The 12773-nt window shown below is 35.7% G+C and overlaps 1 protein-coding gene across 2 annotated transcripts in view; it reads left to right on the top strand.

Moving 5' to 3' along the window:
* LRBA (LPS responsive beige-like anchor protein) overlaps positions 1–12773 on the top strand; it is a 637829-nt gene that overhangs the window by 162031 nt on the left and 463025 nt on the right. The window lies entirely within an intron of this gene.

Genomic DNA, 12773 nt, shown 5'->3' with positions numbered 1-12773 from the left:
CTCATACCCTTCTTCATCCCCATCTCTCTGGTTTCCTCTGTTATTAACTTCTTGTAATGGTATGGTGCATTTTTTTTTCATCTGTGGCTTAGTGAGGAATACAGAGGAAAAAAGTATAAAACTCTAGCAGATTTTTAATCTTCTTTATTGTTCCATTATACTTTTATTATTTTTTTTTTTTAGAGACAGGGTCTCACTGTGTTACCCAGACTGGAGTGCAGTGGTGCCATCATAACTCAACTGCTTTTTTTTTTTTGAGACAGAGTCTCACTCTGTTGCCCAGGCTAGAGTGAGTGCCGTGGCGTCAGCCTAGCTCACAGCAACCTCAAACTCCCGGGCTCAAGCGATCCTCCTGCCTCTGCCTCCCAAGTAGCTGGGACTACAGGCATGCACCACCATGCCCGGCTAATTTTTTCTATATATATTTTTAGCTGTCCATATAATTTCTTTCTATTTTTAGTAGAGATGGGGTCTCGCTCTTGCTCAGGCTGGTCTCGAACTCCTGAGCTCAAACGATCCGCCCACCTCGGCCTCCCAGAGTGCTAGGATTACAAGCGTGAGCCACCGCGCCCGGCCTCAACTGCATTTTTGAACTCCTGGGCTCAAGTGATCCTCCCACCTCAGTCTCCTGAGTAGCTAGGACAACAGGCACATGCCATCAGCTTGGCTATTTTTTTTATTTTTATTTTTTGTAAAGATGGGATCTCACTATGTTGCCCAGACTGATCTCAAACTCTTGGGCTCAAGTGGTCCTCCTGCCTCAGCCTACCAATGTGCTAGGATTACAGGCATGAGCTACTGTGCCTGGCTTATTCCATTATACTCTGATACTTCTTTTTTCCTTTGGAAAAGAAATAATTTGGTAATCCATTTGGAGCTGGATATGCAGATTTTTGCTCCTCCATCTACCTCCAAAGTCCTGTTTTAAAAAGCCAACTATGGTTTTTCTAGACTAGCCTCTTTTGGGAAAAATGCAGTAGTCATTGATGCCTGTGAACCTTTTTACTTGCCATCTCTTTAACTCAGTGATAGTGAATTTCTCAGTAACTTCTCAGAGCAAATGCAATATTTTCAGAAGTTCAGAGTCAACTGAGCAGAATATTTTCCTCTTATTTTGAATATGCTGCTCTTAAATTTCAGTTATGGGGCACAGTAAATAGGACACTTTGATTGCTTTAAGTATATTCTTCAAAATTTAAATCATGGAGGTTTTAGAAGAGATAAAAAGTAGAGAGAAAGCTGAGACATGGGTAATATTTAACATGAAACAGTATTATACATTTCTTTCTGAAGCCACTGTACATTTTCTAGTAAATCTGTTGTAAAAAAAAAAAAAAATTAACCCCACAAAACTGTGTGCGGAATGACAAAATAATTTGCTGTCGTGAAGACTATTGTATTTGTTGGTGAAATGTACAAAAACCCTGTGTTATTGATCTAGCTTATAATATAACTTATTTCCCTATTATTTCAATTTCGTATAATTTATCATGGTGATGTTTCTCAAATAGTTCCCTTTTTTTTTCCGTTTTTAGCTGGAATTTTTAGCTATTTTCTATTCCTCCCTAACTTCTCTTATTTTTTTTTTAATTGTTCATTCCTTTTTCAGTCATTCCAAGTCTTATTTGTGATGCTGGTCTTTCTTTTTATTAATTGTTTCAGTTTCCACAACTGATTTTTTGTTTCCTCATCCTCTTGTGCTGTGCTCTTGTCACGATCATATGGTTTCTACATTTAAATTTATTACTTCTATTCCATTCTGTTAATTGATGCCATGAGCATTACTGCCTTGGTAAGAAAATCTAACCTAATCTAGTGTTTTCAGTTTTCCTACTTCTTACTTTTACATGCTTTTGCTTACCATACTTGCCTTTGTACTTTGTTAAGTACTCTTTTCACTTGACATTCAACCCCCCTGCCCCCAGATAAAGAGTTGTCTCTCCCTGGTCAATATTTTTAACTGATAGATTTTTGTTTTCTTTTTGCTGGGTCTCTAGATTTAAGTTATCTGCCATTTAAAAAATAGATAAATATACAGAGGGTCCCCAACTTTGCGATTTTTCAACTTTACTATGATGTGAAAGCAATACACATTCAGTGGAAACTGTACTTCAGGTACCTGTACAGCCATTTTGTTTTTCACTTTCAGTACAGTATTCAATAAATTACATGAGACATCTACCACCTTGTTATGAAATAGGCTTTGTGTTAGGTGATTTTGCCCAGCTGTGAGCCAATTTAAGTGTTGTAAGCATGACTTACAATGTAGATACTCCTTGACTAACATAGGGCTGCATCATGATAAGCCCATTGTAAATTGAAAATATCGTAAGTTGAAAATGCATTTAATACACCTATCCTACTGAACATCATAGATTAGCCTAGACTACCTTAAACATGCTCAGAGCACTTAATTTAGCCGGCAGTTTTGTTTACTCTCATGATTGTGTGGCCGACTGGCATCATAATACAAATTGCTAGTTTGGGAAAAGGTCAAAATTTAAGATTTGAGGTACAGTTTCTACTGAATACATACTATTTTTCCACTATTGTAGAGTCAAAAAATGTTGAACCATTATAAGGCGGAATCATCTGAAATTTTCAACTTATTGAATTTACATAACCCTATTGTAAGTCGAGCGGCATCTGTATATGTAAATAAATGAATATATATTAAGTAAATAAGTATTGAAGTTTATTTTCTTTCTCCTGTTTCAAGCAGGATTTGGGAAAAAAAATTTGTGGATGAATTGATAGTTGTTGAAATTGTGTGCTGAGCAGGGCAGTTTATTCTTGCAGATCTGGGTAAATTAAATATTAGTCTTGGTTTGGTCTTGGATTATTTTCTTTATATAAAAGCACAGTTAATACCTGTCCCTGTCATCCTAAGCCTTTGTGTCTTGTAATGACTATAATTCTGAATTTTTATAATTAGCAACAAAAAATGAACTGTTCAAATTGAATAACAGACTATTGGTTAGTACGGCAATATTAGTGCAAATTGGAATTTCTTTGGAAGAAATCATGTGAATATAAAACATAACCTATGAGTTTCATAGCAGAAAAATTTAGACTATTTGGAAATTTAAATATCAGAATGAGACTTCTAAATTTTATATGTGGTACACGTAAAGAGAAACTAAGATTGGATAGCTTCTGATCCCAGGAAAAGAATTAAAGCTTGTCAACTTTATGTGAGGTCAAAGTTTTTTCTATCAAAATATTATCATGGAAGTAATTTGATAATTTAGCATAAAAAATTGAGGATTTGCACATTTTCATTTTGAAACAGTGTACATTATCAAAACTGTAATTAGTATACAAAACTTTTTTAGTATACAAGTTTCAAATTTTAGTTTGAATAGTATACCCTGGCTTCTGCAACATTTTATGCAGTAAAAAAGCATAATCTAATAGGAACAATGGCAGCTCTTCCTTAATAAGTGGTAGAAGGTATTCATCAAAGGATAAGGCATACCCTTTGTATATGCATATTTTTAAGAAAATAAAAAAACAGGATTTTAGTGAATATATCAAAATCTTGAAATTTTATATCAGCAGATTTTAAATTAAATTTTAAATTAGCAAAGATTTAATTTCCTAGAATATAGTATCCCTTCTGTATTTTATGATGTCATTATTCCTTTTCAAATACACTATTTTTCGACCAAGCTACAAAGAAAGCATAAATGATTAAACCAAAATTGAAGCTAGCTCAGTAAAGGAACTAAGTATACTCTTATTCAGTAATTTATATGCTGGGTGTTTGGTAATTTGCTAAATTTAGTAATTCTATTATTTACTACAATATCAGGTTCTATTCTGTTTATCAGAGCCATGCACATTACTAAGTTTTTTTAATATCGGGCAAATGTTTGAGTCGTAATCTTTGCTTTATATAAGATTTTGGCCAAGAGGCTTATCATTACTCAATAAAAGTTTCATTTATTTAATGAGGGAGCGAGAGAGAAATACACAAATACAATATAAGTGTTTAAGGATTAAAAATTGACATTTGGTTTAATGATTCTTCATTTCAAGGGGCATTAGTTATTTAGACCCTAAGGGACCTTGAATAAACAATTGGCAACCCCCTGGGCAGAATGCTAGACAGATGATATATTTACATGTTCCTTTTTGTTCTTTTGAATGTCTGGAAAACTGTCAGTTTGAAGGAGCCAGTTTATCAGTGCTAGGATAAGGAAAAGATAAGTCAGTATGATTCTACATGTTGGAAGTAGCTTCTGCATTTATCTGTTGAAAATATTTGATGTTAAATTAATTTGAAACATTTTTCATGAATTTCTGTTTTTATCTGAGTTGAAAAAAATTGCACAATGTATTTGGAAATTACATTTTTCTGTCTGGCAGGAACGAAGGACAACCTTGTGTGAAACTAGAAGTATTTTTAGTTTATTCTTTCATGTGATTTATTTTCTTATGATTATTGCTGGTTAATTTATTTATCCTTATTGGGAAGGTGTCTTCTTATAATTTAAAAAGACTACTTTTGGCTTTGGTGGTGACTCACACCCTGTAATCCTAGCACTTTGGGAGGCTGAGAGGCCAGGAGTTCCAAGTTACTTTGAGCTATGATGAGGCCACTGCACTCCAGCATGACAGAGTAAGACCCTATCTCAAAAAAACACCAAAAAAAAAAAAAAAAAAAAAAAAAAACAAAACAAACAAACAAACAAAAAAAACCCAAAACAAAAAGACTACTTTGTAAAAAATCTCTTTCTGCTATATTCTCTTCTAGGTTTAAAAATTGTCATCTTCTAGGGTAGTATGAGGCAATAATTTTTGTTATTGTCTTATTTATAGCCAAAAGTGTTCCTTCTCTATTTCAAATTTTTAATGCGTTTCATCTTGTTAAAATTAGTGTCAGCACAGTAAAAGCTAATTTTGTTTTACAACTGCTGCCTAAAGCCTTATACAAACATTTTTGGGGGTATTCATTACTTTCATCTTTACTTTAAAGTAGATGGGGCTTTGTATCAACTTCAGAAAAACTCAAGAAAAACTATTAATAGTCCTTCTAGAGAAAATGTCTGATATATTCTAGTAAATGTAGTCTTTAAAGACTACCACCAATTAAAAAAATAAAGCTGAGAATTATTTAATTAGTCACTGGAAATAGAAGTCAGTGACCAGCTGTGGTTCAATGATCACATTGCTGTCAAGAATTTAGAAAATTGCATGTGTCATTTACTAAGTATAATAAAGCTATCGGGTCACCAAAATGCTTTACTGAGTATTGTGCATGAATGTAGATATTGGACCTGACTCTCAGAAATGCCAGATACTTAAGGGGGAAAATTTTTTTCCATTGCACCTTGTTTTGCCCTCTAATTTGAGATTGTATTGTGAAAAATGCAAAAAGGGAAACATTTTTATGGTGAAATGGGAGTTGATGTGTGTACTTCAGTAAATCACCAGCATGGAGAAATGTGTGCTTTAGCTTCATTTTTAAATTAGTCCTATGCATCCTGACCACCAGTTACTTTGTTAGAGTTTTCAGGTACAGTTAGCTCTCAACTGAGCCAGGATGGTGAGGATGGGCTAAAGGTCAGAAAACACAATTCCCAGTGAAAAGGAAAGTCAACTTTGATTATCAAGGGAAAGGGAAAGGAAGACTGTTGTGGAAAATAAAGCATAAAGAATAGTTAAGTTGATTTTGTACTGGGAATATGCTCACTCTAAGAGATGGGCTCAGTAATTATCCTGAGGTTAATTGTGGAAGATTGCTGCATTGCCCATTCTCCCAAAGGAACTAAGCCTGTGGAGGGTCAAATAGTCCAGATTTCTGAATCCTTATATTTGGCTGAGACCTGATAATCAGAACTGGTGATTATTGATCAAGTACTACCTAAGGACCAAACGTGTTTCAGGGAAGGTCAGGTTGCCCCAGATCTTTGCTTTTTCTTATCAGTTAAATCCACAAAACCCCTGATTTTTAGATCCTGGCTCTGCTTATCTATACCCAGAACTAACTTTATTTGCCTTGCCTAAAAAAGCAAGTTGAATCAAAATGCAGGATACAATGGAAGTGAGCTTGAGGAAGTTCTGAGAGTGGTGTGAGGTGGTGACAGGCTTTGAAGAAAAGTATTTTCTTCTAGAGGACAGTGGCTAGATTTACCAAACATTTTTGGCTATTTTTTGTTTTATACCAATTTGATAAATGAAAGTGGTAGAACTCCACTTTTTATAACAGTTAAATCTGGGATTAATGTTTTGCTTTCCTTAGTTTTTTAAGTGAATTTTTAAAAAGGTACTTTATAAGCTTCATCTCATTTATCTGTACTTCATGTCACATGAATAACTGTTGAAGAATTTGGATGTGTTTTTAGCCTGAAATGAAGTACAGACTAAAATGAAACATGATAAATTTCTTTAAATATTTTAAAGAAAGGAAGCTATCATTCATTGTGCATTTAATATGGCCCAGGCCCTTTCTAAGTACTGTAATTTAATCCTTAAATTAATAGTGAAGTCATCATTAATTTTATAGATGAGAAAAATAAGGCACAGAGAGCTTAAGTAACTTACTCAAGGTCACATAGTTGGTAAATGGCAGAGGCTGTATTCAAACTAGACCTAATCCTTGATGCTTCTCAAAGCATTTCAGTGTTGTAACAAACCCTTAAGTATATAGTTATTATTAAACAAACTTGCCTATTAGTGAGAGTTAGGATTCAATTTGAAATTGATTTGGTTGTTATTGGTTGGTGAAGTGTTTTCTGTCCGTGTACAGCATCTTTTTTTTAAAGTTTTCTTTTTTAAATTTTAGAGACAAGAGTCTCACTCTGTTACCTAGACTAGAGTGCAGTTGCATGATCACTGCTCTTGCAGTCCTGAACTCCTAGGCTCAAGTGATCCTCCTACCTCAGCCTCCAACCTCCTGCCTCAGCCTCCCAAGTAGTTGGTACTAGAGATGTGTGCCACCATGTCTAGCTAATTTAAAAAAAAATTTTTTAGACATGAGGTCTTGCTATGTTGCCCAGGCTGGTCTTGAACTCCTGGGCTGAAGCCATCCTCTTGCCTCAACCTCCCAAAGTGCTAGGATTACAGGCGTGAGCCACCACGCCTGGCCTAGAACATCTTTTCCAACAAAATTGATAATGGAAGTTATGTGAGAGATTTATGCTTGAGGTAGCTTGAGAAATTAGCAGGATTTTCTTTAGATATAGTAGGAAAAGCCTTTGGTCTTGGATGACCTGACATTTATTTTTGAAAGCAGAAAAGAAAATGGGTTTCAGGCTGAGAAGAGTAGAAAAACTTTTTATATTTCTGGGGGAATTTAACAGGTAAGTAATACATAAATAGAAGGCTCTACTGAAATTTGTTATCATGAATCAAATACATAGTGAATCACTCAGAAGAGCTCTAGACTTTTTCATGTAGTACTTTACAGGAATTTGGGAAAGTAGTATTTGGAGGATCTACCATATCTTAAGTAAGAATCCTGTTAAAAGTTTGGTTGTATTCCTATTTTCTGAATCATGCTGGTATAGGTGGTTGAAAGGGAAGACTCTAGAGTTCTGCACGGCAAAAAATCAGTACAAGCTTGAAAAGTGTCTATAATAAATATCACTAATTATAGATAAATAATGATTATAAATCATAAAAAGATTACAATGAAAATGCTGCAAAGGTCAAAGCAGTCATTTATATTTTCTGTTTTGTGAATTGACAAGTAAATGGGGAAAATACATTCAATTTCACTTGCAATCAAAGAATTATAAATTGTTTATTCTTTCTTGAAGACAAATTGGCAATGTATACCAACATTTAACATGTGTGTTTATTGACTTCTAGGACGTTATCTCAAGAAAATAAAGGAATGCACATAGGTTTATGTAAGCATATAACAAAACATTATTTCTTATGGTATCAAAGAAAATCCAGAACTGGACAGTAGTTGAAGTGGTAAAAACAGATTTTATTCAGGTATATTGCAGTAGGAGAAAAGAGCCCTCAGTATAGAACTGGGCTCAATTTCAAATATACTATGGGCAAATGGGAAATTATAGCCCAAGAGCAAGGTGGGGGTTGGTGGGTGGAGAATTACTAAGAGGAAACCTCAGGGATAACGGGAGGAATTCTGGCTTAACTGACATAACAGGATTCTTGCTGAAGACAGACCAAGGTGATCAGACATCAGCTGGGGGATAGTGGAGAATAAGGAACACAATTAAATATTGAAGGTGATCATTTATGCAGGATGGGGTTTTCCTGCTAAGTTGACTTAACCAGGGTTCTTGCTAAAACTGGATTTTACAGGGAAGTACACACATGGGCCTAGGAGAATGTTCAGGAGCCTGACTAAAGTTTGGTTGAACAAACAATCTTTGTCACTGGTCAAAAATTGGAACTAACTCAAATGATTGTCTCTAAATTCATGATTAGAAACAGAATTTGCTTCCTTGGTAGGAATATTATAGAACAGACTGAGAAGAAAAGAATGCAATCAGGTGCCCAATTTTTATTTGTTCCAATACTGATGACAACAGCTTTGATCACTTGATTAAAGTATTAACTGCCAGGTTTCTAAAGTTACTCTTTTCACTTTTTAAATTCAAAGAAGGTACTTTGAAATCACTTTAATATCTTATTCCTGAGAGTGCCAATTTATTCATATCAATATGACCTTATGGTTTTATATTTTATTCAATGGATTATAATTACTGTTATTATTTATTTTAATGCTCAAAACGTTTGCAGTTTGGTCAGTGGGAGCCCCTTCAAGCTGGCTTCTTTGTTCTTGTACCATATTCTATCATTCCTTGGGCATTTCCTTGCTTTCTGGAAAGTACAACTAGATGTTTCAAGTTCATTTTGTACTTTTCTTTTTTGTCTTTGAGACAGGGTCTCCCTCTGTTGCCTGGGCTAGAGTGCAGCGATGTTATTATAGCTCACTGCAACCTCAAACTTCTGGGCTCAAGCAGTCCTCCCGCCTCAGCCTCTCAAGAAGCTGGGACTACAGGTGCACGCCACCATGCCTGTCTAATTTTTCTATTTTTTGTAGAGACTGGGTCTCACTCTTGTTCAGGCTGGTCCTGAACTCCTGAGCTCAAGCAGTCTTCGCATCTCAGCCTCCCAAAGTGCTAGGATTATAGGTGTGAGCCATTGTGCCTGGCCTCATTTTGTACTTTTCTTCCACAGATGTAGAATCAGCAATTTTTTTTTTTCTTTTAGTGGAGAATAGTATTTAGAAACCAAGACATAGGTGTTAAGATGTTGCTGCTTCCAGGTCCTCTTAGTGGACAGAGCTAGGGACTCTGTGTGTGTGCGTATATAGAAAAGTTTATATATAAAAGTCTATTAAAATATGTACTCTCCTTCACATACGTTATTTCCATCTCTCTATTGGAACCATGAATTCACAGAGATACCCTTAATTTCAAGCTGTTACTTTACAGTTCTTAGTTTTCTCTTTTACTTAAATTCCTTCCTCACACTGTTTGAGCTCTAATAAGGTCTGGGCTAATGCAGCCTCCAACCTGAAGCAGATGTTTTCCTTGATCTGTTCCTAATTGCTTTCAGACCGAATAGTTCAAGAGGGTTTGGGAAAGAGGGACTTTATTCTTTTTAAAGCATAACATTCTTGTATTTTGGATGCAATGGGAAAATAACTGGTAATAATTATGACTATTACAAGGCATGATTACAGATTCTTAGAGTTCTGGGCTTTTAAATTTGATTGTTTACTGCCACAATCTGAGTCCAGTTTGTTTGGTGGTGGGGTGATGTGGGTGAGGTTTCTGTGGCTTATGGCTTTGGAACCAAGCCACAGTAAGACCCTTAATTCTTAGATATTCATCTTTACCAAAAGCAAATCATTAGCAACATTATACTCGGGCATTATGTTTCGATTATACAACTATTTTTCCTCTGGTTTATGTAGTCTTGAGGATGTAGACTGTCACGTTAGAGGGCTGCTTTTTTCCTTCCATTCTATTTTCATCATCTTTTTTTTCTGCATTCAAGATGGGCATTTCCTCTTCTCTATCTCTCTTTTTGTCCATACCACTTTATCCCTCATAGATACTTCCAGCATACCCATGCCTTAAGTTTGGAGAATCAACCAAAAGCATCATGGAGCATAGATTTCAGGATCCTTTGAGCCCCTCCTTCCTCCTTGTTTATCAGCTTTGCATATTCTTTGTTTTATTTGCCTTAATTTATTTGCTACTTATTTGGTCTGTCTCTGTATAGAATTGTGATGGATTTTAGTCTGTACTTACCCTAACACTAACTTGGCACTCTTTTATTAATAGAGTACTGCTTTCAGGAATTTGACTTCTTGTACTGCAGCAGCAAGCATGATGTGTATGTCTCCTGCACGCACCTGTATACTCCATGTCTGCAGGATACCATCCCAGTTAGCTTCCAGTGACTCTTACGGTCCCTGTGTCATAGAAGGGAATGTGATGCTGTATGTATCCATTCTTCCTTCTTCTTCCTAACATTGGCCTTAGAAAGTGAATGGTCTATTTCTTCAAGTCTTACTTCCAGCTTAAATTGAATGATGTTCTGTTCTTCTGTATCTTGATTCTTAAACAGGCAGTTATTTCTCTTCCTACTTTCTTAAGATTTTTAGAACTCTTCAGGCATCAGTAAATTATCTTCCAAATTAGCCTTCTAGGTTCCCTCTTTCAAGACTTCTCGTAATGTATGTTGTTTCTGTTCCTACACATTCTTTGTCATAATGTTTATTGTTTTTGTTCCTATACCTTCTTTGGCTCTGTCAGGGTTAATTTCCTGGTGACTGTTTTTCTCTTGCTAGGTAAAATTTGTAAGCACAGTAATTTGTTGAAAACATAAAGAAGATAACTCTTGTATAATAGAAAACAGTTTGAACATCTTATACTATAAGAGGATGAATTAGTCATTTAACAATATGGAGATGCAGGAGTATTTAAGGGTATCTGGGTACATTGATTGGAAAGAATGACATAGGATCACATGGTGGAAATTAGTTATACACAATAGTTTGAACAAAGTGACATAAAATATTAGGTTATTATATATGAAATGTCCAATTTCCTTAAGTACTAAGTTTGATAGTTGATACCTCTGATGTTTCAATTTGACATTTCTTGTTTTATTTTTATTGTGAAGGTACATCCCCGTTCTTTCAAACACACATTTTGGCTTGTGATTATCCTTCCAAAAAATTTTTAGAGTAATTTTTGTGAAGCCATGGATAAGTCAAAAAATTCATGTTATTTTCGGATATGAGTTCTGTCTTGGAACCAGTGCAGTAGCAGACAGCTCGAAATGTCAACAAAGTATTTGGGAGCTTGTTTGGAGGTTCTAGCAGGGGAGTGCAGCTACCCGTATACTCATGTTGGAAGAATGGTTCTCCTCTATCTGGGAAGGTTGTTCTCTTTGACTGAGCGTGCAGCTTCAGGAGAGACACACATGGAGCAGTGAGGGAGGGAGGGAGCGGATACCCGCCCAGCCAGCCGGATCAGCCGAATCAACCCTGGCGATCAGTGGGGTGATAGATGTCACAGCCAGATCACCCTCACATCCTCAACAAAGTATTTGGGAAGGACGTGAGTAATTAACGCACAGTATGTTGATGGTTTGAGAAGGTCCATTCTGGTGATTTTAATCTTGAAAATGAGCCACATGGGTGACCTGAGACCAAGGTGGATAATGATGAGCTGAAAGCTGTAGTGGAAGCGAATCCATCTCAACCTACCTGTTAATTAGCAGCAAGGTTTGACATTACTATTCCAACAATGTTGGGCCATTTGAAACAAATCGACAAAGTAAAAGAAGCTGGTTAGATGGGTTCCACATGAATTAAATGAGTGTCATAAGAGAAATCATCTCAAAGCTTGCCTTTCTTTGCTGTCAGGACATAAAGGTGAACTATTTCTACACCATACTTTTACGTGTAATGAAAAAATGGATTCTTTTTGACAATTGAAAGCATTTGGCACAATGGTTGGAAAAAGATGAAGTGCCAAAACACAGTCCAAAACTGAATATTCATCCAAAAAAAAGCTAATGGTGTCTGTTTGGTTGTCCAGCGCTGGTATTATCTACTACAGCTTTATGAAACCTCGTCAATCTATTACAGTGGATGTCTTTGCAACCTATGGGATGAAATGATGAGGATGCTTGCTATTAAACAGCCGAGATGGATCATTAGAGACAGGTCAATCCTCTTGCAAGACAATATGTCACACAAGCAATGCTGCTCAGACTGCAGAAGCTGGACTTGGAAACTCTGTCATCCACCGTATTCACTAGACCTTGCACCAACTGACTGCCACTTCTTCCAGGCTTTGGACCACTTTTTGCGAGGGAAAATACTCAATTCTCAACAGGCTGTGGAAAATGCCTTTCATGATTTCATTACCACTCCCTCTCCAGGCATATCGTTAAGATGGCAAAAGTGTTTATAGTTTAGGTGCATACTTTGATTAATTGTACTGCTTCTTGTTTGAGATATAATAAACTACACTTTTGATTTGAAATCGGACATTTCATATTTAATGACCTAATAGTAGGAAATAAAGAGGGAAGTATAAACCATGTGGGAATATTGATCTACAAAAATGTAGGAATTAGAAATAATTAAAGGAATCATTTGTGCAATTAACATTGATTGAGGACCTTTTAATATGTCAGGTTCTTTAGGCTCTAGAGCTGAATGAAAAGATTAAGGCTCTGCTTTCAAAAAGTTGAGTATAATATTTAGAAAAACATTTAAAAAAACAATTGAAATAAAGTGTGACAAATGCAACATCAGG

Source organism: Eulemur rufifrons, chromosome 18, assembly GCF_041146395.1.
Source record: "Eulemur rufifrons isolate Redbay chromosome 18, OSU_ERuf_1, whole genome shotgun sequence".
NCBI classification, from domain to species: Eukaryota; Metazoa; Chordata; class Mammalia; order Primates; family Lemuridae; genus Eulemur; species Eulemur rufifrons.
Note: the sequence above shows the minus strand (reverse complement) of the source record. Positions and strands in the feature narration are given on the sequence as shown.